Genomic DNA, 26,965 nt, shown 5'->3' with positions numbered 1-26,965 from the left:
ATGATACAGAATTACAAAAATTCAAAAGCAACAACTTGTGCAACCCACTAGAAAGCAACAAAGCCTGCAAGTTGGGAATTTCTGAGGGCAACACAGCAAGACTGTCTTGAACAGCCACAGAGACATAACTAACTAGGACCCCATAGCTCTGCCCACGCTAGAGGGTGTAGATGGTACAAAGAAAGTTGTATATCCTTCCATGAAAAAGCTATTTTCAATGTCCCACATTTCCTGTAGGCATATCACATCAAACCTTCTTATGAAAAGCATCCATTCTGGATCATAGAACTTGCTCGTAAACCCTGCAATATTCTAAGAAATCTGATCCTGGGGTCCTGGTGAGGTTCTATGTTAAAGGGATTTTTGGTTCTGATGAAGCTGTAGCAGGCAGTCAGTCACAGCATTTTAATGATCCTAATGGCACAAACCTGGTGGATATATGTGTGCCTGAGGCAGCCTCCTGCCATCTCTGCCATCTCTCCTGGCCAAAATCAGGGGACCACACCTGATTCCTCACACCAGAATGAGGTGGGTGGATCAGGGGCCTGTAAAACTATCCCAAACTATCCCAAAGAGAGAGCACCGCTGGTCGAGATGGAGCCACTAAGAGTAGGCTGAGATGCCGCTACTAATATTCTACCACATGGGGGCTTTTAAAGTTGATGATAACCCAGTCACCATCAGAGTTCTTCCTAAACCTACCCACCCAGCTTACTCTACCTAGCATAATAATATGTCTTTCCAAACTCATGCCTGTAGTGGTGTTGGAGTTTAGCCAGTGCAAAACTTTATTCTTGAGTTGACCAAAATATTTTTTCACTCCCATTAGAAGTGTGGGTATGTTTGTTAAAACCACTACATATTGAGTCAATTCTGGTGGTAAGTGTAGGGGGACTGGTCTCTGGGTAGAGTTGCTGGGTACCCCAGGGCATAGGCTATTTTCCACTCCTCTAAGCATCATGTTTAACGTGCTCTCGACAACTCCAGGGCCAGATTTGGACTTGATTTTTGGAGGGTCCCCCGGCTTCGAGTTCAGTATCAATGTTGGTGAACAAGCTCAATGCATATGGGGGCATGAGAGATGAGTTGCACCTACCCTCCGACTGCACCGACTTTGGTAGGAACTGTGGTGCATAATTTATTATGCCTCGTGCCTGCGCTGCAACACTCAACGTTGGATTGGTTAGACCCGGGGTAAAGCATGTGCTACCGCAAGATCAGCTCGGACAAGTTGGTTGAGGTTGGCAAGGTCCTTTTTTATTACTGTTAGGATTTGGAAAATAGGGTCTAGTTTAGAATCCAGAGCAGCTAGCACAGATACCATAAGTGTGTCCAACATGGCTGTTTCTGTTTGTTGACAAATCTGTGAGGTCTGGCAGACTGTTGTGTGGACCATTACTCTTCAGATGTTTGCCATTGCTCCCAATTGGGGGGCGCTACCTTTTGACTCCTATTCCCATCCCGTCTTCAAGAAGGTCTTCTATGGGGCTGATGTTGCTGTCCGAATATCCGGTATCCAGGTGGGTACCTTGACCCAGGGAGGGAAGATGATCATGGGGAGATAAACAAGTTGCTTTGTTCATGGTCTGTTCAATGGGCAAGGGGTAGAATTCTATGACTAATACAAGATGACCATGAGGATGAAAGGGCACTCTGAGGGCGAAGGGGTAAGTGATTTATAGGAGAGCGAGAAAGGCGGTGGGTGACCAACTCAATCTCCTGGTCCAGAACAGCTACTGCCTGTTGAAAAAAAACACATCCATGGTTATCACAGTGTTCATAGGAGCCTTAGAGGTGGCACCCACTGTCCTGCATTTCCCCATGATATCATGCCAAAAGGTCCAAAATATATCCCACTAAGCTGAACCAATGGGGGTACTGATTGACAGCTAAAATTAATAGTTCATCAAGATGACTTTTTAACCGGGGAAAACAAGTCAGGCGAGAGGATCATTGGTTATGAACCAGTGTGCATTAGTCTCTACTAGCACTCCTCTTTATGAGCAGTAGAAAGAAAACACCTGAGCTGCTAAAGCTAGGTATCCAAGAACTAAAAAAAGGGAAGGCAGAAGCTCCTCTATTTGCGTTTCACAAGAGCTCCGATTTCCTCCAGGTGTGCCTCATTGTTGAATCTGTGGGTTACTCCCACTCCTACTCCTGGCCTGACCAGCAGAACATGACCTAAACCTAGAGCCAGAGAACCAGGAAGGGGGACCAGCCCGACCTCCTCTAGTCTCTGACGGGCCTTGACGGGCCCACCCTTGGCCTGAGCTTCACCCACACGCATCCTGCACGCATCCTGCACAGGCCCCAAGCAGTGGGAGATGAAAAGCACTTTTAAATACATGGCGTGGGAATGCTGTTTGCAGGCCCCTCTTCCATTCAGCAGCAACACTGGTTTCTGGTACAGCGAGCCCTCCTTTACTCCTCGAACCATGGCAATAGATCAGGGCATTCCGAGACATGGTAGATAAGAAGTGCTTTTAAGTGCATGTTGCGGGAATGCTGTTTGCAGGCCCCTCCTCCAATCAGCAGCAGCACAGGATTCTGAGACAGCGAGTCTCCATTTACTCCTGAAACCGCGGGTATCAACTACTTGATATGTCCCAAAAAATTGGTCAGGGGATTCAAGGCCTCATAATGCGATTCTACACTTATGGCAATGTCATGCAACTAAGAGGATAAAACTGGAATTATACAGGCTAAAGTGTGAGGTGTGAACAGCTCCCTTTAGGGACTCATAGGTCAGTCTTAAATAGATGTGTCCTGATAAAATGGCTTTCTTTTGTTAAAAATAATGTCTGCAGCCTCAATCAGGCTTGAGTAAGTTTAGGTACACTGCCTTACCTGGAGCACTGCAGGAGGACCCTGATTGTGAGTATTATGCCTTCCTGTTCAAATCCTCCACTAACCCCATTTTCCTCAAGGTGCAAGTGCGTGATCCAAAAAGGCACAGAGTTTGCAGTTCACAATGCTGTTCATACCCAAAGAAAATCCCAACCTAAATAATGGTACACAGTCCAAGTGGGGATTTTGAGGCAAATTCACAGGAGTCTGTAGGAGCTTGAGCATAGGTCACGGAGTTCAAGTTTCAGGATCACTGGCACAGGATGAACAGATCGTACAAAGTCCCAAGGTGCATGGACCAGAGCCAAGTCAGGTTCACTGTTTCGTTCTTGCAATTTAACATGTTGAGCCATCATACAGTGATTGTGAGTGTTTTCTAAAAGAGCTGTTGTTCTGCCAATTAGGAAGAAACCAAATGTCAGTCAGGATATCCTAGAAAATCTGCGACCCATCTCGCTTTTACCATATCTGGCTAAGGTAGCAGAGAAGGTGGCAATCAACAACTTTTGACGGATTTGGAAGACGCTAGTCTCCTACACCCCTCTCAATCGGGATTTCGGGCAGGCTATTCCACGGAAACTGCCCTACTAAGGGCCACGGAAACTATCAGACAGGGAGCCGATGTGGGACATACCATGGCACTGATAATGTTAGATCTCAGTGCAGCGTTCGACACTGTGGCGCATCACACCTTGCTGCAGTGTCTGAAGAGAGGTGGTGTCTCAGGTCCAGCCCTGAGGTGGCTAAAATCTTTTTTAGTAGGGCGCAGTTTCCAGGTCAGACAAGGTGCTCACTACTCCGAGGACATTAAACTGGATCAAGGGGTACGTCAGGACTCGGCCCTGAGACCCACCCTGTTTAATCTATACATGGTTCCGTTGGCAGAGATAGTACAGGTCTTTGTGGTGGATGTAGTTTCCTATGCTGATGACACCCAGCTGCTGACCTCCCTATCCCAGGCACATACAGTTGCGGCATACAATTTTAGAGCATGTATGCAAGAGCTTGCCTCCTGGATGCATAAGAACTGCCTAAAGCTGAATGGTAGCAAGACCGAGGTGCTGGTGGTAGGTGGTGATAAGTCTACCTGGACTTCAGAATGGTGGCCTCTGAGTCTGGGTCCTACCCCCACACCCTGTACCGAGGCAAAAAATGTGGGGGATCTGGGTGGACTCCACCCTTTAATACGATGGACACATCCGTCGCATAGTCGGGAAATACTTTGGAGTCTTAAAAAACTTTGCGTAAAACACTGGATCTCCTCCCATTAGGTGCCAGAAAGACGATGATACATGCTTTTATTACATCTCGTCTTGACTACGGTAATTTACCTGGAAGCCTCAGCTAAGGGCATGGGTAGGTTACAGGTTCTTCAGAACGCGGCCGCAAGGCTGGCTCTGATGCTGCCCAGAAGAGCGGCTTCAAAACAAGCCCTTGAGTCTCTGCATTGGCTCCCAGTCAAGAAAAGAGTTATGTTTAAGACACTACTTACATGTCATCGTATCTCTCAGAATGCGGCTCGTCATATCTGAGAAATTTGGTTACCAGGTATGTGCCAAGAAGGTCCCTTAGATCTTGTGGGACCGGCCAGTTGGTAATCCCTAAGGTAAAGAAGGCGTTAAATGGGTGGTCGTACGTTCCGCTTTCTGGCAGCACAGAACTGTAATAAACTTCCTCTATCACTCAGGCTAGAAAGTTCGGAACCTAAATTTAGGAAACTGCTTAAAACTTATCTGTTCACTGCCTAGTCTCGGTCTGCCGGCTAATCGCTCTTCTGATCTCCCTCTCACTCAGCACGGGAACACGCCGAGATGGCGTAACCAGGCGCTTTATAAAATTTCCGTTATTATGGTTACTAAATATATACACTAAGGTACTATAAGTAATAAATTAGCATACTTTGTGTAACACTATTGAGTGAAACTATATATAACATATATTATGTAAGTGGTTGTGAGACTGTGTGTGATTGGGTATGTGAGTGACTGGGTGTGTGAGTGAGTGGCTGGAAGAATGAATAAGTGGGTGTGTGAGTAACTATTGGTTAATAATGGCTGTGTGACTGGCTATATGGGGGAGTGAGTGGCTGTGTGGGTGAGTGACTGAGCGTGTGAGTGGTTGTATGGGGGAGTGAGCGGCTATTTGAGTGGGGTTTGGTTAACTGAGTGGGTCTGGGGGTGGCTGTATTTGGAGAGGGGCTGTATGAGAAGTTGTATGGGTGAGTGAGTAGAAGTGTGAGTGCTTATATGGATGTGTGAATGGGAAAGTAAGTGGTTGTATGAGTGGCTCTATTGAGAGGCTGCATGGGTGAGTGACAGAGTGTGTGAGTAGCTATGTTAAGGAGTGATTGGGTGTGTGAGTGGCTCTATGGAAGTCCTGTGCAAGTGACTGTGTGGGTGAGTCAGTGGCTGTGTGAGTAGGTGTATGGGTAAGTGAGTGCCTGTGTGGTAGGCTGTGTGTGTAAGTGAGTGGGTATGTTAGTGGTTCTGTGGATGAGTAAGGGGATGTGCCAGTGGTTCTCTGGGTATGTCAGTGGATGTGTGTGAGGTTGTGGGGTGGTATGAGTAGGTGTGATTGGTTCTGTGGATAAAGTCATCCCTATTGCCATTAGTGATATAGTTTGTGATGTCATCAGTGATGTCACTGACCATGTCATGAATAATGTAAAATGTGAGGTGATAAGCAGTGAATCGCCGAGGGCATACATTATAGCTAGCTCAGGTAACTGTAACTTCTGAATTTCACTGGTTTTGTATGAGTGAAATCTGAGCCTAAATATAATGTCCCTGCAACCTTTGGTTTTTACACTTAATTTGTAAAAGTTTTTTTAATACTACTTCCTAATTATAACGTTCCTGTAACCTTTAGTTTTTCAGTGAATGTCTACGTTTTTTAAAATTCTATTTCCTACCTATAACACCCCTTTTAAAACTGGGGTCACTAGTTGGCATAGATAGGTACCATTGACCAAACAAGGACCCTTGCTACCTGTCAGGAAAAGGGGATTACTCTCCTAGATAACCCCTACTCACCCCCTTGGTATATTGGCACGAGCAGACAGGCTTATCTTAGAGGTAGTGTGTAAAGCATTTGTGAACACATACAGTAATTCAGTGAAAACACTACAGATGGACACCACACAGGTTTTATTAAAATAAGTATTCTTTATATAGACTTAATACAAGACCACAAACGACAAAAATCCACAATACTGTACTCAAAATAGACTTAAAGATGGTAGAAGCAACTTAGTTCAAGTTGATGATAAATGCAACACGTTTCTCACAAAAGTTCCTTGGATGCGTAATGCAAAACAAACAAAAGGTTTGCAGGTAGGGTGATGCTTCGGTTCCTTGCTTAGGGGGAGGCGATGCGTTGAGCCGAATGCTCACACAGAGTAGGGGATGCATCTGTTCCGTACCAGAGAGGAGGTGAAGCTTTTATTCTCGTACTGCATCCCAGTTGCAATGCGGCAAGATGGTGCCTCATTGCGACAATCCGGTATGATGCGATAAGATGGCGCCCTTGAGGCGATGCGACGACGAGAAGACAATGGAAGCTCAACCGATGGGCGTGGGCTGAACTCTGTAACTTTGGAGCCGCAACAGGCCCTGCAACATGCTTCTCCGGTGATGTGACGGCGACCCTTGCTGTGTTGACATGCTTCTCCTGTGATGTGATGGCAAACAGCTGCGACAAAGACACGCTTTTCTGGTGTGGCGCGGCGGACTATGCGGCAGTGACTCATTCTCCGGCGATGCGACGCCAACAGCTGCAATCATGAAATGCTTCTCGTTGAGTCGTGCTTCCAGCTCCCAGCGACATGCACACTTCTGCAGAAAGATTTCCCAGCAAGGAAATTCAGAGGAGAGCAGGAGGCAAGCACAAGTTCAAGCCCTAGGAGAAATATTCTGTAAGATGATGAAGTTCCTCAAAAGTTCCTTCTCCTTTCTTTAACAATGAAGACACTACTGCAGGCCAACCCAGCAAACAGCACACTGGCAGAGGGGCGGTCCAAACTCCTGCAGCTTCTTTGGTTCTTCTCCTTGGCAAAGGTTTGTCTTGTTGTTCCAGAAGTGATCTAAAGTCCTGGGGTCTGGGCCCCAATATTTATCCTGCAAAATCCTTTGTCCTCTGAAGGCAAAGGGTCCTGTACCTAGTTCAAACCAGTTCTGGGTGCATTCTGCCAGTGCACACCTTCTTCCTTTTTCAGGGTGGGTCAGGGTCCTCAGACACACCTCATGAGGTAGAGCCAGCATTGTGGAAGGCAGGCACAGCCCTATTCAGGTCCAGGTGCTACTCCTCCTACAACTCTACATTCAGATAGGTCTATTCAGCCCTGTGCTGACTCACCCTGTCTCCTGGAGCCTCCCCAGCCCCTGTCACTCACAAACCAGACATGCAGTGCACAAGCTAGCTACTTTCTTAAAGTGGTATTTTCATACACAGAATGTTAAAACCAATTTTACTAAAATATGTATTTTGTCATTTTGAGTTCAGGCATACTAATTTCGAATTTCTACCATGTTCCCTGGGTCAGTTAGGATTATAAGATGTTATAATCAACCTGCCCTTTCTGGCCTATGGGGAAAGGCAGACTTGCAATAGTGAAAAAACGAAAATGGCTGTAATTCAGTATCTGTAAGGCTTGGCACTCCGCAGGATTCACGTGCAGCAACAATGCTCCACCTCCGGACCCTCCGAACACCCTGAAGTACAAACACAGGGTGTTCAGACGATACGGCGAGGGAAAAAACCCCAAAAGGGGAAAAACCCAAAAGAATAAAGAGGAGAAGGAAGGGGCAGCAGGGATAAAGAAACTGAAAGACAAAAATACACAGGTTAATACACTGCTAAACCCTATTCTCATAAATTCTTAATAACACCACACCAACATGTATTCACCTGAATGTGATTGACACTAAACCTCCCTTTTGCTGTAACTCCCGTCTTCCTCCCTGATCAACACAAAAGAACAGAGTTACAGACAAGCCTATATTTGGGAAGCATAAAGCCTAAATATAACAGACATACACATACCCACGGTGAAAACGTATGAGCTTGAAACAAGGACCCAAAAACGTGAAATGAAAAGTCACTTCCTGTGCTTGAATAAATGCTGTAACTTAATACTGTTATTCGTGTTACACAGCAACTTATTCGTTCTTTCAACAAATGCCAAATCCCCACAGAGTACCCAAACACGGCAGTGTGTAGTTCACTCACTACTACACTCCGCTTTGGTATTTGCCATGTCAAACAATTACTACATGCCACTGAACCATAGGCTTTGAGTTCGTAACGGCAGTGTGGAGGTCCAGCAATACCCCCCTACACTCCGCTACTTGAAAGACTGAATAGATGTAACTACCCAAATACGGCAGTGTGTAGTTCCATCACTACCACACTCCGCTTTGGTATTTTCCTTTTCAAAGAATCCACAAGGCACTTGAACCCTATGTCTTGGGTTTGTGACGGCAGTGCGGAGGTCCTTCAATCCCCCCCTGCACTCCGCCACTAGAAAGGATGAACCCTATAATTCTCCGCTCTCCCTCCAAGAAGCTGGTTCCAGGAGAGCGTAGCGCTTAACCCCAGCAACGTTTTCCCTCGCAGCCGCGAGGATAGATTCCACCATAAACAAACTCTGTTTCCGTGCAACCTAGAAAACCTTAAAGTAATTGCATTGCGCCGCACGCTAGCCAGCGCGCTGAATTCGGCATCCGCCTAACCTGAACAACAAACAGGCTGTCCGACGAAAACCCCAAGCCACGAACAAGAGCAGAAGTCGAGGAGCAGCCGCGTCCTCGTCACCACCGAAGAATCACTGACACCGGCGTTCCTGGGCGACCGGCAGATATCCGGAAGCCGCCGGGAACTCTGGGAAATGTAGTTCCGCGCCCAGGACCGCCGGGAATTGTAGTTCTAAGCAGGCGCGTCGGGCTAGATCCCGACAGTACGCCCTCCTCCCAAGCGCCTCCTAGGCCCAGGCTTGGCGGGGTTTTTGACATGGAATGTTCTCACAGCTCTGGGAGCATGGACATTGTGCACGGGTTCCCAAGAGTCCTCCTCTGCCCCGTAACCTTTCCAGGACACCAGGTACCACAAGACACCCCTGCGATACTTGGAGTCTTTTATAGATCTCACCTCATATTCCAGATTCCCATCCTTGGCCAGCACCGGAGGTGCAGTTCTGCGTGAGGTAAGAGCCTTTTTTAGCAACTGGACATGAAACACGGGGTGAATTCGTAACGTGTTTGGCAACTTCAGTTTGTACGCCACAGGATTGATGCGGCGCACCACAGGATATGGTCCAATGAAGCGCGGATGAAACACGCTTCGGAGCTTGAAACGTATATTTTTTGTTGAGAGCCACACCTTATCTCCTACCTCGAACTGAGGACCAGGTATCCTATGTCTGTCCTCCCACCTTTTGTATGTGTCTTTGGCCTTTAGCAGATGTTTTTGCACGGCGCAGTGTATTTTCCTCATCAGAATCACCCGCTCCTTCACCGAGGGCTGATCGTTCACCTCTTCTGGTATGTCAATCGGCAAAGTACGTACATCATACCCATAATTGGCTTTGAATGGGGACATACCTATGGAGCTATGCCAAGCGTTGTTGTATGCCATCTCCGCCATCCATAACAACTCCACCCAAGACCCATGAGCCTCCTTCGAGTAACACCGCAAGTACTTCTTTAGAGTCTGATTCAGACGTTCTGTCTGTCCATCAGTTTGTGGGTGGAAGCTAGTAGATAGTGCTGCTTCTATACCCAAGGCACTACACCATGCTCTCCAAAAACGAGCAATGAATTGCGGCCCCCTATCGGACACAATGACTCTTGGAATGCCATGTAAACGGAAAATTTGTGATGCCATTATCTGTGCTGTTTGACTAGCTGTAGGGAGGTTCACCCAAGGTACGAAATGGCCCATTTTTGTCGAGTTGTCTACAACCACCAGTGCTGCGGTGTTCCCTTGATCTTTTGGGAGGCCCGTGATGAAATCCAAACTAATGTTTCACCATGGGCGATCAGGCGTGGGCATTGGCATTAACAACCCTTTCTTTTTTGATGTTTCCCCCTTGCTTCTAGCACAGACTTCGCAGCTGCCTACCCATCGAGTGGTGTCCTTCACTAGAGATTCCCACCAGAAATGCCTTCTAAGCAAATCCACAGTCTTTGTGATCCCTGGATGTCCAGCCGCAGGCGCTTCATGACACCAACTGAATGCCTTCTTCCTAATCTCCATATTAGGCAAAAACAAGCACTCTCCCTGGAAGGGTAAACCCTGCCTAATCTTCCTGTCTGGTTTGGCGGAAGCCCAACGAACCCAACATTCCATGGACCTAGAGTCTTTGATGTCCTCCAGAAACCTCTCGGCTCTCACTACACAAACCACCTTCGTGGAAGGGAGTATGGACTATTCCTCTGCACATTGTTTGTTGGGGGTTCCCTGTCTTGAAAGAGCATCCGCTTTTCGATTCTCCGAGCCAGGACGAAACGTCACAACAAAGTTGTACTCGGAAAAGAACAGCATCCACCGCATCTGCCGTTGTGTAAGGTGCCTAGCTGCGGACATGTACTGGAGATTCCTGTGATCTGTGTACACAGTTACTGCCTGTTTTGCTCCCCACAGATACGGCCTCCACTCCTGGAAAGCCTTTTTTATTGCCAAGAGCTCTTTTTCTGCGATTGAATAGTTGACCTCAGCAGGACTCAGTTTTTTCGACAAGTAGGCCACAGGATGAAGCTGACCTGTTTGTACATCTCTCTGGGACAGGATTGCCCCTATGGCCCCATCCGAGGCGTCTGCTTCAACAATGAATGGATGTTCCAAAACCGGATGTGCCAACACAGGAGCAGTGGTAAAAGCCTTTTTTAATGCCTGGAAAGCTTGCTCAGCCTCCACTGTCCACTCAAAAGACCTCCCTTTCCGTAATAGCCTAGTGATAGGGACAGCGGTTTGGGAAAAATGTACGATAAACCTGCGGTAATAATTGGCAAACCCCAAAAAGCTCTGTACCTCTTTTACATTCTTGGGGGCTGGCCAATCCATCACCGCCTGTACTTTCCTCTCTGACATCTGTAATCCTTCGGGACTTAGGTTCACACCCAAAAATTCTACTTCATGCACCCCGAACTCACATTTACTCAATTTTACATATAGATGGTGTTCTCTCAATTTATCCAGAACCTTGCAAACATGGTTGTTGTGACATGAAACATCCTGAGAGTAGATCAAGATGTCGTCTATATACATCACCACGAATTGATCCACGTATTCCTTTAGCACATCGTTTATAAAAAACTGAAAAGCTGCAGGGGCGTTACAAAGCCCAAAAGGCATCACTAGGTATTCATATAACCCAAACCGTGTTTTGAACGCCGTCTTCCACTCATCCCCTTCTCTTACTCTAACCAGGTGATAGGCCCCACGTAAATCTAAACGGGTGTAAATCCTGGCCTCTCTCACCTGGTCGAGCAAGACTGAAATGAGCGGAAGAGGGTATCGATTACGAATGGTGTTCTTGTTCAATGCTCTGTAGTCCACACACGCTCTCAAGTCCCCGTTGGCTTTTGATATAAAGAAAAGAGGGGAAGCTGCGGGAGAGCGAGAGGGGCGAATAAAGCCCAATCGAGAATAATGCTCAATGTACTGCTTCAAATGGGAGGTCTCTGGCACAGACAAAGCATACACCCTACATGATGGTAATGATGCCCCCTCTACTAAATCAATTCGACAATCATATTCTCGATGAGGGGGCAGTGTTTCTGCCTTCACCTCACTGAACACATCACTGTAAGAAGCATATACTAATGGTAGCTTGACATCCTTTTCCGCAGCAGTGGCAGCCAAAAACGGTGTGGCTAACACGGTGACATTAGCAGACATACAAGGAGCTAAATGGTCCCTACAGGTCTCTGGTTCGAACGTAACAGTTTTTTCCTGCCAATTCACCACAGGGTTATGTTTATCCAGCCATGGCATGCCCAAAATGATCTCGTACTGAGGAGCATCAATGATATTTAACGTCAACACCTCAGAATGCACACACCCATGCGTCACCATTGACAGCCCCAATTCACCAGTTCTCTCCGTTATCTGACCTGAGGTTAAAGGCTGCCCATCCACTGCCAACACATCTTCCGGCGTCTCCCTAGGAACTCGCGGCAATTCTAGACGTCTTACCAGACCTTCATCTACAAAATTACCAGTCGCTCCTGAATCCACCATCACCATTACCGGACACCTCTCTAGCTCGTATTCTAGCGTCATCACCACCACCAGGTGAGGCTCAGTTTCCTCATCACCCGAAGAGGACAGGGAGGTAAGTTTCCAGGCTTGTTCTCCATCTACTCCCGCTATGCGGTCTTCCTTCTGCTCGTTATCTGATATAGTCTTAGACACCGCAACCTTCTTAAATCTACTGAAAGTCCCTGATGCTTTTGGTTTAGAAGGACATTCCCGGACGTAATGCCCCTTCTTACCACAGTACATGCACAAGCCCTGTACCCTTCTGGCTTCTCTCTCTTCTCTAGACAATGGTGCTCTAAGAGTCCCTATTTCCATTGGTTCAGACGTAGCGTCTGTACCCCCGGATGCTTTCTTAGGATTTCTTTCAACAAAGTACGCTCCTCTTTCCCACCGTCTCCTATTACTACCCCTGTCTGTTAATCTACTGTCTAACCTTAACACCAGGTTTACCATGTCCTCAAAAGTATTGGGCTGAGGATCCACCTGCGCTACTACATCCTTTAAATCATCATGTAACCCCTGATAAAACAAAGATAGTTTTTTCTCCTCTGGCCATGATGCTTCTACTACCAGCCTATTGAAGGCCGTTAGGTATGTTATCAACTCTCCTCTACCTTGTCTTAATGTCAACAACTCACGATCAGCACAGAAAGTGGTGGCTCTTCGGTCAAAGACCCTTTCAAATTCCTTTTTGAACTCTGCCCAATTAGATAAAAGGGCATCATCACGTTTCACCAATGGTACCACCCAATCAGCTGCATCCCCAATTAGATACGAAATTAAAAATGCCACCCTTGAATGATTTGTGGGGAACGAGGATGGTTTACAGGAAAAATGCATGAGCACCTGCGTCATAAACACATGCACCTTACGTGGATCCCCTGAAAACCGTTCAGGAGTAGCCAATGGAATGGGTGGGGGTACAGTAACCTGAACGTTAGAAGAAGATGCGGAAGCGTTGAACGGGTTACCACTCAAACGCTCCACCTTCTCCCGCAAAGCTGCGGTCTCAGCCTTGGAGGAGGCCAGCTCCTGTTGTACCAAAACCAAGGCTTGTAACACATCCTCCATGGACGCCATTGTTGCTACATATGAATCGGGCAGAGTGTATTTCTTGGGTCAGTGATTCTGTAAGGCTTGGCACTCCGCAGGATTCACGTGCAGCAACAATGCTCCACCTCCGGACCCTCCGAACACCCTGAAGTACAAACACAGGGTGTTCAGACGATACGGCGAGGGAAAAAACCCCAAAAGGGGAAAAACCCAAAAGAATAAAGAGGAGAAGGAAGGGGCAGCAGGGATAAAGAAACTGAAAGACAAAAATACACAGGTTAATACACTGCTAAACCCTATTCTCATAAATTCTTAATAACACCACACCAACATGTATTCACCTGAATGTGATTGACACTAAACCTCCCTTTTGCTGTAACTCCCGTCTTCCTCCCTGATCAACACAAAAGAACAGAGTTACAGACAAGCCTATATTTGGGAAGCATAAAGCCTAAATATAACAGACATACACATACCCACGGTGAAAACCTATGAGCTTGAAACAAGGACCCAAAAACGTGAAATGAAAAGTCACTTCCTGTGCTTGAATAAATGCTGTAACTTAATACTGTTATTCGTGTTACACAGCAACTTATTCGTTCTTTCAACAAATGCCAAATCCCCACAGAGTACCCAAACACGGCAGTGTGTAGTTCACTCACTACTACACTCCGCTTTGGTATTTGCCATGTCAAACAATTACTACATGCCACTGAACCATAGGCTTTGAGTTCGTAACGGCAGTGTGGAGGTCCAGCAATACCCCCCTACACTCCGCTACTTGAAAGACTGAATAGATGTAACTACCCAAATACGGCAGTGTGTAGTTCCATCACTACCACACTCCGCTTTGGTATTTTCCTTTTCAAAGAATCCACAAGGCACTTGAACCCTATGTCTTGGGTTCGTGACGGCAGTGCGGAGGTCCTTCAATCCCCCCCTGCACTCCGCCACTAGAAAGGATGAACCCTATAATTCTCCGCTCTCCCTCCAAGAAGCTGGTTCCAGGAGAGCGTAGCGCTTAACCCCAGCAACGTTTTCCCTCGCAGCCGCGAGGATAGATTCCACCATAAACAAACTCTGTTTCCGTGCAACCTAGAAAACCTTAAAGTAATTGCATTGCGCCGCACGCTAGCCAGCGCGCTGAATTCGGCATCCGCCTAACCTGAACAACAAACAGGCTGTCCGACGAAAACCCCAAGCCACGAACAAGAGCAGAAGTCGAGGAGCAGCCGCGTCCTCGTCACCACCGAAGAATCACTGACACCGGCGTTCCTGGGCGACCGGCAGATATCCGGAAGCCGCCGGGAACTCTGGGAAATGTAGTTCCGCGCCCAGGACCGCCGGGAATTGTAGTTCTAAGCAGGCGCGTTGGGCTAGATCCCGACAGTATCAGGACATGCCACACACATCAGGGCATGTCCTACCTCTTACATACAATGCACCCTGCCCTTGGGCCTACCTTAGGGGTGACTTAAAGGTATGGAAGGTTTAGGGAATGGCAAGTGGATGCACTTACCAAGTCGACATGGCAGCACTAGACTGCCCAAAGGCTCTGCAATGGCAGGCCTGAGTCACAAGTTACAAGCTGCTTTTGTGGGTGGCACAATCCATGCTGAAAGCCCATTAGCAAAAAACACAGTTGATGGACAGAATGCAGAACAATGTCTTACATTCACCCCAGTACAAGGATCTGGGCCTAAATCCATCGATTTTTTGGATTCCACACCACCCTAGGTGAGACACTGGCTATATGCAAATCAGCCTTGACACTGTGCCTCATGGGAACAGTCCAGCCCGAACTACCAAGCCATGTCTTTCCTAGACCGGAATCAAGCATCCAATGAACGGTTTCTGGCTATCAGCCTTCTTCAGCCTGGATAGCTTGACTCCAGTGATGTGGAGAGCCTGGGACTCACGTCTGAGCATACCCAGCCCATTAGCAGCATTTGATTTAAAGGCCCCGGGCACATGTGGTGCACTGTACTAAGGTCTGACAAGTAAATCAAAAAAGCCCACCATGGAGTCACTAATAAATACGTCAATTTAACATAGGGAGCACTTGCACTGTGGCACTGAATAGCAGTGGCACGGTGCCTAAAGCATCTAAACCTGCAAAACATATCAAAAACAGAGGAGGCAACCAGTGAAAAATGGAAGGGAGACTCACACCAATGGTACCAGGTCTAACAATCTCTGTAAACTTTGTTTTTTTGCAATGAATTTCTAAGGTTTTTCTGAAATAAATCCATATCTGTAACCTGTAATGCTTTGCAGTGGATGTGTTTGCTCCTGGGTGGGTCTGTTAGTGGGTTTATGAGTGTGTATGTGGGTCTCTGAGTGGGAGTTTGTCAGTGACTATCTGAGGTGGTGTATGAGTTCATGAATGGGTCTGTTAGTGACTTTTGTGAATGCCTCTGTGGGTTTCTCACTGGTTGTGTTAGAGTCTGCGTGTGTCTGTGAGTGGTAGTGTGGCTGCTGCTTTGGATCTTTAGGTGGGTATGTTAGTGAGTCTAGGGGTATACAAGTGGGTGTGTGAGTGGTGCCAATGTTTTTATGGATTTCCATACTGAGGGGCAGATTTACAAGAAAGTGGTGCATCTATAGAGAGCATCTATAGAGATGCGTCACTTTCCTTGCGGCACCCTAAAAAATGCTTGCACCACCATGGATGCGCAATATTTACAATGCGGCGCACCATGGAGGAAGGATTGACAGATGCGTCAGAAATTCTGATGCATCTGTTGGGGCAGAAGTCACGCATTGCTGGAGTTTTGTCGCAAGCACAACACAACTCCAGCAATGCATTTTGTGGTCTATTCCCACTACACTGCATCACTCCTTACGCCTGCTTCAAGTAGGCATATGGTTTTGACACAGTGGCGCAGTGGCGTCCTAAAAGTGACGTAGTGAAATCTTGTAGATTTCACTGCGTCACTTTTACAAGGCTTTCCTGCGTAGGAACGCCCCCCTGCATACATTATACCTGACGCAAGTATGATGTGATGAGGGCTTTACAACGTGACACATCTCCCTAGATGCGTCACATAAATAGAGCGCATTGTTTACGCCACCGTTCCGTCACAAAAAGTGATGCAATGGCAGCGCAAAGAGGCACAAGGGGCTTGTATATCTGCCCCTTACTGTATTTAAAGGACACACCCTTGCTGTCTGCTCTTGCAAGGAGATAACATTAAAGAATTCATTTGTCACACTGACTGAAGTTCAGATTTTAAATTCAATGTGTTTTAAATACATTCCCTTTTGTTAAGGATTTTAGATCTGTTTTCAATATAGATTTTTAGAGTGAAAATGTTTGGTTTCTGTTCACCCAACTTAAGATTTTTATCAAGTGGAGCTTTACCTGGGGCATGTGATATGTTTTTGTTTGTAAATGTTTCAAATTGAGGTGTAATTTTTCTCAAATGAGCATGAGGATCCTAATTAAATCAAATGTTTTTTAATATGAGTCTACAGTTTTCTGGAAAATGTGTACTTATCTGCCTTACTTTGTACTGGGATATTAGTTACTATTTTGTCATTGGCAAATGTCTACTTCATATTATATGGTACACCTGCAGAATAGACTACTCATTTTTGTGTTTCTCTGTGTCACTTCTTGTCATTTGTTTCAGTGGATAAATAACTGTTTTTAAACACAAAATAAATGTAATCTTAGCAAATTTGTCCTGAATTTGTCATGAATTATCACAATATGTATGTTCCGGTTTCACGTAACAGTCTTGAAGACTGTGTATTTTTCAAAAAGTGTAAAACACATATATACACATATTGTAAATAATGCTTGACAATCTCTGTTTACTGATATGGTCTTGAAACATCTATTTTTGTAATCCTTTTTAATGTACAGCAATTTTAAATTGTATTTTATGTCTTTACAACAACCCTGTAATCGCGATGACATCGGTATTTGTGAAGATCATGTGACTATGTAAGAAAGAGATTTCATTGGAGAAGACAGATTTAATTAATCTTCAAGGGAAGTTCCCAACCATTTCTGTTTTCTTGAAGCTCCCAATTGCTATTTGGTTCAATCTTGAAGCTCTGCTGTACTTTAAGTGTAGAACTGTGGTGTTTGTATTTTGTTAGCATTTTTCCTAAAATGAAATTGCATCAGCAAGAGGTGAGTAGGATGAGGAAGTCCATCAAGATGCTTTCGGGGAAGAGGTACCTACAGCACCAGAAGAATGTCCTGATGATGAATCACCAGCTAAGAAGTAGAATATAGCTTGGGATTTTTTCACCATTCCTTCTGGTGAATCGGAAACGGGGCCAAAGTTTGTCAGGTGCACCTTGTGTGATAAGACACTATCAAGGGGAATGGCAAAAAAATAGTCATGTTGTACACCAAGTGTGTTGTACCACTTGAAAACATACCATATAAAAACAACTTAAAAGTTCACAGAAGGAGAGAGCAGGAGAAGGGTCATCTACCTCGAGTGATGCACCACCTGCTCCTGGGGAGAGAGTTCCAGTGGAAGTTGTGAGAAGGTATGCACAAATATCTCCTGAGGTAAGGCGCATTGGAATTTATTGCCTTGACTACAACACCACCTTGACAGTCGATGAGCAGCTGTTGATTTGATTTTTGAGACAGCAAGGCATCATTCCTCTTTCATTTTTTTATAATTTACTCCAGTTTTTCTTTTGTTTTGTGTGTGTGGTTAGATTTGTTTCTCTTGGTTGCCATTTATTTTATAAAAAATTAAAAAATTTTAGGAAAAAAACATTGGGGCAGATTTGGATGGCGGGCTGACAAAACGGGACCACCTGACAGGCTGTCAGCAGTCCCAACGAAGGCATTACAATGCGACCACACCATGGCTGTCACAATGCCTATCTTATGCATTGCGGCGGGTGCTGCTGGCTGCAGCACACTCCGCAATGCAAAAAAGGGATGCATTACATATCCCTGCACTATGTGGCAGGTACCATGCAGTGCCTGCAACATGGTGCAGCTAAATGTAGGGGGGCACTGTACATGCCCTCTACAACCCATAGCTTAGGGAAGGGGAAGAGGGAAGGGGGGCAGGCTACAAGCCCCCAAAGGCCCTTTCTGCCTGTCTTTTCATGGCGAGTTAGCTGCCACAAAAAGGCAGGCATAAAGGGACAGCTTAATCCATATGGCAGTGCCTGGCATGCACCGTGACCATTGTAGGCATTTGATGTCACTCAAATGCCCCGGCAGGCTCAAAAAGCCCGTCAAATGCTTTTTGCATTTGTCTTTTTGTCTACCAACCATCCGCTCGCCATGTTAATACAGCAGTGGATTACACGGTTCAGATGGCAGTAGGACTACCCCCGATGAGCTGTTGGTGGGGTTCCACAATCATTGTAATCAGCCCCATAGTTCTAGAAAAAAAAAAGAAAAAGGTTCTTGTCAAGACCACCTTTCATGGAAAATATAATGAACTGTATAGTTGTGTAAATATAAGGAGCCATAGTTGTATATGTATGTGACTGAGTTTGTTTTTGGCTGCATGGGTGAGTGAGTGCCTGTGTGAGTGTCTGCTTGAGTGAGTGACTGTATAGCACAGTAGATGGTTCTGGGAGTGGCTCTCTGGGTGAGTAAATGGTTTTGTTAGGGACTGTATGGGTGAGTGAATAGTTGTGTGAATGGCTGTATGAATGAGTGAGTGCCTGTGTGGGTGACTGGTTGACTGAGTGGCTATGTGAATGGCTGTATGGGAGTGTCAATGGCTGTATGGATAAGTGAATAGTTATATGAGTGGCTGTATGGGTGAGTGAGTACCTGTGTAATTAGCTATGTGGGTGAGTGACTGGCTGTGTCAGTGACTATATGGGGAATGAGCGGTTGTGGGAATGGCTGTATGGGTGAGCTAGTGATTGTGATACTGGCTTGATTGACAATTGACTGCATGGGTTAGAGGCTTGATGAGTGGGAAAGTATCTGTCTGAGAAGCTGTATGGGTGTGTGAATGGTTGTATGAGTGGCTGTATGGGTGAGTTATTGCCTGTGTTAGTAGTTGTTTAGTTGGGTGACTAGTTGTGTGAGTGGCTGTATAGGTGACTGAGTGCCTGTGTGAGTGACTGTATGAGTGAGTGACTGGGTGTGTAAGTAGCTGTATGGGTGAGTGAGTGGCTGATTGCGTTGTTGTTTGGTTAAGTGAGTTGGTATGTGAGTGGGTGTATTGGGTAGTGACTGTGTGAATGGCTATATGGGTGTGCTTGCAAGTTCATGAGTAGTTGTATGGATATGGGTATGTAAGTGGTTCTGTGGGTGTTTGGGTGGTTGTATAGGTGAGTGAGTGCTAGTATGAATGGCTGTATTTATGAGTGAATGGGTGCATCAGTGCTGTATGTTGAATGAGTGGTGGTGTGGTCCACTCTCTGAGTGAAATATTAGGTATGGGAATGTTTGTAGGGGGAGGGACTGCTTGTGTGGGAGGCTGCATGTGTAAGTGACTGGTTATGTAAGTGATAAATCTGCTCTATTACACTGAAACTTTTAATTATAAAATAGGCTAAACAAGCTAATAGGAAGTTAAGACAAAAGCACTTTATGTTTAAAGCACTTTCCACAGTTATGTCTAACCAGTGTGTCTGTTGTAGAAAATGATTTTTGACACATCTGAAACATGTTCAACTGCAGCCGCTACAGAAAAAGAAAAAGAAGAGAAAGATGTTAGTATTTAATCTTCAAAATTATTGAAACATAATCATACATATTACTTATACTGTATCACTGTATTGCAATGGAGGAAAAAAATTATTTTCCCTTTCTTACTATTCTCAGCTTTCATACTTCTTCACTGTAACCAGTGTTTTGTATGAAGCGTCATCCTCAAACAGTGGAGAAAAAAACAATCAGTGGATTGTAAAAAACTAGAACCGAAACATTCAAAGTACACCACTATAATTAAGTGACACTCTGCATTGCACTCACCACATTTCATTAATTAATAGCTTTTTCTGGAATTATTACAGTATTATAAACACACCTATGTTAAAAAAATTGTCACATTATGATATCTGGTACAATTTTACAAATAATTACAAAGCCCTCTTCAGTTTTGGAGATCTTTTTGAAAACATCACCCCTGGAAGGCCAAATGTTGTTTAAATAGTGGTGATTGATATGCACAACATCCAATAGTAAAGATGTTTTCCACAAATAGTATGTAGAAGTTTGTTTGATGAAACAAATGGGTAATTTTTTAGGTTCAAGCACAGTTTTTGGTTTAAACTCACAGCTGTTGTAATTGGCTTAGGTCAATTCAGTTTCTGACGTGAGTTACACAGTGTAAATATATAGAAGTGATATCAACTCCTTTATGGAAGATAAAAGGACTGTTGAATTTTGACAAAGATTTTAAAGACATTACCTCCCATAGGCCGAATAATGTCTAAATGATGACCTATATAGAAGAAACACCATACACCACTATAATATCCACATTTCCTCCTTAGAACATTGGTTAAAGAAAGAAAAGAAAAGAGTTTAGTAGTCAGAAAGGAATTTTAATTTTGAATCTTAGGTTGACATCATTACAGTCTGTCCATCTAGTTTCACGCTTTAAATAGACAGGGCAGTGTCCAGAGGTTGTAATAATTCCTTCATGAAAGATGATACCTGAAGTAATAACAATTCTCTCCGAAATTTATAGTCATCCTTTACAGTTTGTAATTTGAGTTTCTAATTTGGAACCACCTGCTCTGCATCACTGCAGCATTATTATAACATATTTCCAGTTCTTCTTAGAATTAACATAGAGATAATAGCATCTGATCTTCAATTTGGGCAGGTCATGCTTTGGTTGGCATTCTTCAAAAATTTGTCAAAGAGCATACTTTTAGAAACCGGTAATGTAAAATAGAGAAAACACCAAGAATCTAATTTAGTGGTATATGAATATTCACAGTTTTCACAGTTATGGTTCCACCAGTAACTCATTCTGAATAAATCATCAATATTTACATCTTCTTCTTCTAAAACTCCAAACATAACCATAATATATTCCTGTGCATCTTCTTGACTGTTGAGAGTAAACCTTACTGATTCACTATATATATCTCAAAGGTCTGAAATACCTGAAGCAGAATGTGTCACAGTTCTGTCAGTCATTGAACATTGGAGCAAGTGATACAATGCAGCATACAATCTCTTATCTGGGTTTTGTTCAATTTGGTTCACTAGATGTGGGAAATAAAACAGTACATTGAGAACAACATTTACATATGAGTTGACACCCGAACTGTTTTCGAACTGGTAACCTACAATATCTAAGGGGCCGATTACTGTCCGCCCGCCATTGCTGCTGGAAAAGGGACCGCCCGACATAGGTGCGGCGGTCCCGCAAAACTAATTAGGATGCGCCCGCCACACTGGTGGGCACATCCTGTATGTTTACATTGTGGCAGGTGGCAGCACCCGCCACAATGTAAAAATACATGTTTTACATTTACATGTACAAGGTGGCAGGCACCGTGTGGTGCCTGCCACCTTGTACATGTAAATGTAGGGGAGTACCATAGGTACCCACACATGCAGTACCCCACCCCCTTACCCCCCTGGGGGCCCGCAATGGGCCCCCGAAGGCGTTTTCCGACTGTCTTTTAGCGGCAGGAACTCTGCTGCAAAAGACAGGCATCCTAATGCCCACGGGTGTGCCTGCATAGCGCCGCCTCCATAGCCCCATAGTACCAGGTCCCACAAGGCAGGTGTAAAGGGACCACCTTTCAGGACCAAGGCAGACGGTCTTTCTGTCCGCCGTGGTACCTTTCCCATTCCCACCGCCATCCTAATTTGGCGGTGGGAATAATCAGGGTGATGGTGGAAATCCGCGACCGCCGGGCCGGCGGTCCTCACGGCAGGCCAGGCAGTCGCAGATTTCCCGCCATCATAATCGGCCCCTAGGTCTTTTTCCAGTTTTCTCTTCTTAGCAGCTTCTACTTTGTCCGTGTGTCCATTCTTTTGTTCAGCATCTGTACGCTCTTTTGTAATCTTCTGTTTTGTACAGATTATCCATTTCTCATAAGCAGGGTATTGGCCTAAAGGAGGAACTTACAGACTTCTTAACCGACTGTACTCCCTAACACAACTTGCACCAGCACTAACTTTCTCTTCATCAAAATCAAACCGGACAATGGTCTAACTCATGACAATGCTACATATGACATTCCTTCTTTACCTGCAATACATACAATATTTACAAATAGTCACTTCACTACCTCCTGATCCAGCAATAAGGTACAATCCAAATCCCACCTGGTAGGGATGTTGTCCTCCATAAGGAACAATTCTAAAACTACCGCTGAATGGTATTATAGATCAATCCCTATATGCAGAATACTTTTTATTTGTTCCCTTAAGCTAAAATTCAACAGAAAATAGTCTATTCTAGGCTGATGTTGATACTTTCGGTTTCTGTTTGAATATATATATAGCCTCTTGTACCCCCATTCTCCATCTCCTTATATCACACAACCCCAGTTGGTCCATCATTAATTTTACTTTTGCTCTCATTTTATGATTAACAGTTGCTCTGCTGCTAACCGATCTGTCTAGGGTACGTTCTATTACTACATTAAAGTCCCCTGCCCAAATGATTGAGTTCGGGAAACAAGCCAACTCCACCAATAAATCTTGTGGAGGAGATATATCATCCGGATTCAACCCATAATATCCTACTAGAGTATAAACATGGTCCCCGACTTTTAATTTTGCAATAATCCACCTACTCTTAGGACCCTGTCCCGTTTCCGAGTGCATTACCACCCTCTTGGAGAGGGCGGTAAATTGCGAGTGTTTTGCGTTTGCAAAACATTCTTACATAGGATAGCGAGTCGCAATTCGGAAGGGACGCCCTTGAAACGCCCCTTCCTAATTGCAAGTCGCAAATAAATTGTGACTCGCTAAATAGTTTTGTACATGGCTCTATTAGTTTTTGAATGCGCAAACGGGTCGCTAAGCCATTTACGCATGCAAAAATGGGTTGTACATCTGGCCCCTAAATACCCAGGTCTATATCCATCCCAGAATTTCCTCATAAAATGCCAGAAATTCTAATTGCTCCAACTGATTGAAACATAATGAATATCATACTAAGACATCCAAAAACAAAAAGAGTTATTGCAGAAAAAATACATCTTCGCTCTTTTCCAAAAACAAAACAAAATGGTTGCTTCTTTGAGATTTTCTGCTATTCCTTCTTTAAAACGAAAAGTGTTTGAGAAAATGAAACAGCCCTTTCTTAAACGTTTATTATGCGTCACTTTACCTGTGTAGAATGAAACTGCTAATTCGATGATTTTCAGAAAATCGGCAATTTATAATAATCATTTTGCGTTTTTATTTTTACCCTTTTCAATATGTCTCTAACAATGAAATGAGTAGATGCTATAGCTTAGAAGCCAGCCCATCTGTCTATGTATCATTGTTTCAAGATGATTTGTTGTGTATGGGGAGAGCGCAGACTTACATTTCTTGCAATACAAAAAACATGATTCGCTTATGAATCCCCTATTATGCTACACTAGAAGGAAATCCTAATTCATACGTGCTTTGTTTGACTAGTGTAAGAGTGGTAAAAATTTAAAAATTGCCTTCTACCAGCCCATTCTCCAGTGGGAACGCTTTTTTTAATAAAATGTGCTGGTTTTTAACATGCAAACCAAGTAAGGTCAGAGTAGGAGTTTGAAAGTCAATTAACTTCGAAAGTTCATGCTAATCCACTAATGTGCATCTCAGTGCTAATTAATTCAGACCTTTGTAATATTTCCAGCAAAGCAATTTACTATTCTGTAGACAGATATTCTACAGAATGTTTTCGGTACTGATGCCTTCAATTATAATGAATAAATAAATATCACGGATTTGTTTTAGAAAATTATTATGCAGCATTGGAACATTAGAATTGATTTGTATCAATATTGATACGGCACATTGCCGCAAAATGTATTATGTCTACTGGTGCATGGTGTTCAGTTCATTTTTTGTTTCACACTTTGTGATTTAGTTTATGCATTACCTTGAATGATTCACCTACAATAAATTAAAGGAAGTTGTTAAATCAGATATAGTTCCCTTTTCTGTAAACAGCAGAACCGGCAATCTGATTGTGTTCAAGATTAACAGTGTGGCAGATACTGAATTAAAATAGCGCAATTAAAAAGACATTTCCACTTACTGGTTTGTCTTTAGGAGCAGGACAACCTAAAACACATCACATATGAAATGCTTACTAAACAGAACATTACATTTCCAAAATAAATCCAGCCATAGTCCCTGCATAATTCACACCATAGAAGTGTTTGAGGTCAGGTGTAAACAGTTATATATCAGGGAACAATGGCTCCTGTAGACAATGTATTGGATATTTGATGAACATTAAGCTCACTAGCATTGACCATGGGTAAAGGTATGTCAAAAAGAGAAGAGGAATTTACACACAACAAAGAGATTGCGTACAATGCTGTGAACACAACTATTGCAACTGTAGTATGAAAATATTAAAAAAGAATAATAAAGAGGGTGCTCAGTGTCTCAAGTGTAATTCGAACCTACATATCAAAGGTGGCAGTTTGTGACATATAAAAAGGTTTCATAATGTACAAAAAACGACCATGCAATAAGACCATAATAATTGTTAGCAGCCTTCCAACACATTAGTAGGAGCTAAGGAATGGTTCGTTTTTAGAGCGTGTCAACGGCGTTTCGACCAACCATCAGAGGGGGTCTCATCAGGACATAACAATAAGGGAAACCTGAAATGAAATATAATAGAAAATGACTAGATAGGCCTGATGTAGAGACATTACAAATGATAGTGGTATTGCTGGTTAAAGGGTATATGTGAAAGAATGACATTAAGTTGCCAGAGTGGTGATGTGCACACCAATATTGGTGGTGACTTTTCCAGCTTGGGTGGCCAGGGAGTGCCACACGATTAGCGATCTTTTCGGAGGGGACACCTTTAAGTCTTTTGACCACTGCAGGCAAGATTTTCTCCTCCCTGCCACAGCAAGATTGCAGTATTATCAGCTTCAACATTGGCTGCACACACCCACTAGAATACACAGAGCCACTCGCCAGCTTACCTCCTTCTAGACATGTGCCTTTTATGGGTCGCAGGAGCTGATCTCGCGTACACACTGAGTCTTGCAAAACTCCAACTCAGTACCCTTTCACCCTTATTAATGGCTTTCTGATGGCCCAGATGATATCCCCAAGAGCAATGGGAGCAGCTGTGGCGTGATATCCATAAGATGCAAAGAAGCATTGCTCAGCGGGAGACGGCTTATAAAGTGATGACACCAGCCCGACTTCAAAAGATGTTCCTTACCTCCTCACCCTTGTGTTGCCACTGTGACTCCAATTTAGGCTCTTACATTCACATCTGGTGGTCATACCCAATGTTAACTCTTTTCTGGAAGGAGGTGCTGAGCCACATCAAAGACACGGTTGGTTTCCCCATCCCAAACACATCGCAGGTAACCATCTTAAGGATTCAACCCCAAACTCACAAAGGCATGACACACTCTGATTGGCGCCTAATCTCACACATGTTAGGGGCAGCCAAACAGGTTATTGCGCTGCACTGGAAGAAGCCTTTGACCCCGCCGGTGCGGTTGTGGCTCACTTACCTGTGGCACACCATGGCGATGGAACTCATAACTAGGTGCATGACAAATACTGATGCTCACTTCCCATGAGTATGGCTACCCCTAATAGAACATTTATCTGAAATAGAGCATTGCCATTATCTTCCCCCACGATTGCATGCATTGCAGCTCTTTGAAGACACTCTACTACGATGAGATGCACCCCCCCAAGTGAAGCTTCTCCTGTGGCTTTTGATGAGAGATCCTTTATCTAGACATCCTTCCCACCAATTAATTAGTCGTTTCTCTATTGGTCCCTACTTACACACTCTTGACATCTTTTGGTTACAACCTTGTCCTAAGTAATGACACCTCAGGGCCCCACCTCTTCGCCCCGCCCTTTCTTTTCTTCAGTTAATATGTTTTCATGGACACTGTCGGACATATACTTATGTGGCGAATCATCCTCTGTTACCAGGGCTAATTACCATAGCAGGCACTGTATCCTGTGATATATCTCAAATATGTGTGTATGTGGTGTTGAGTCATGGCCCCATGGGCTTCCTTGCTTCACCAGAAGCGTACTTCCTAGATCCGCCAGAGTTTTACCTGTCCATATGGTTGATAACAGCACTGCATGTATGATGTGTGTGCACAGTTTTATGAAAACAATAAAACTGATTTAAACAAAAACGAGTGATGTACAACAAAAAGGGAATTATTACTCACATGGGGCCCGGCCGGGCACTGTTAAAAAGAGACGAGAAAATATCAAGACTGCGATATTATGTGTAAGGTTGATATCAGAATATTGAAAAGTCAAAAAACTCTCCCCTGTGAGCGGAAAGGGACTGACAGACCTAGAGGCGTTTTGTAATCATACCCGTCCTTGTTCATATCAAGAAATGAAACACAACAATCTGTGTTCTGGATTAGCTTCTGTAAACAAGTTAACAGTAGAAACGTGGGGATGAGGTACTATTACAATAGGAAATGGCTGGGTTATTTTGGCTGAGACTGGTGTTCAAGGGCACTTACCCTAAATGATGAAGTAAGTGAAGAGAATGATTCATCTCCTACAATGTGGCCACCATAATCAGCCGTGCTACGCGATCGGTGTAGGCGGGGGAAAAACAAGGATCCTGAGAGGACCCCTGAAGTCAGCCTCCTACTTCCACATGACAGGAATGCGGACCACGGCTGCGTGTCTAATTATAGATCA

The sequence above is a fragment of the Lissotriton vulgaris genome, chromosome 11, assembly GCF_964263255.1.
Source record: "Lissotriton vulgaris chromosome 11, aLisVul1.2, whole genome shotgun sequence".
Lineage (NCBI taxonomy): Eukaryota > Metazoa > Chordata > Amphibia > Caudata > Salamandridae > Lissotriton > Lissotriton vulgaris.
Note: the sequence above shows the minus strand (reverse complement) of the source record.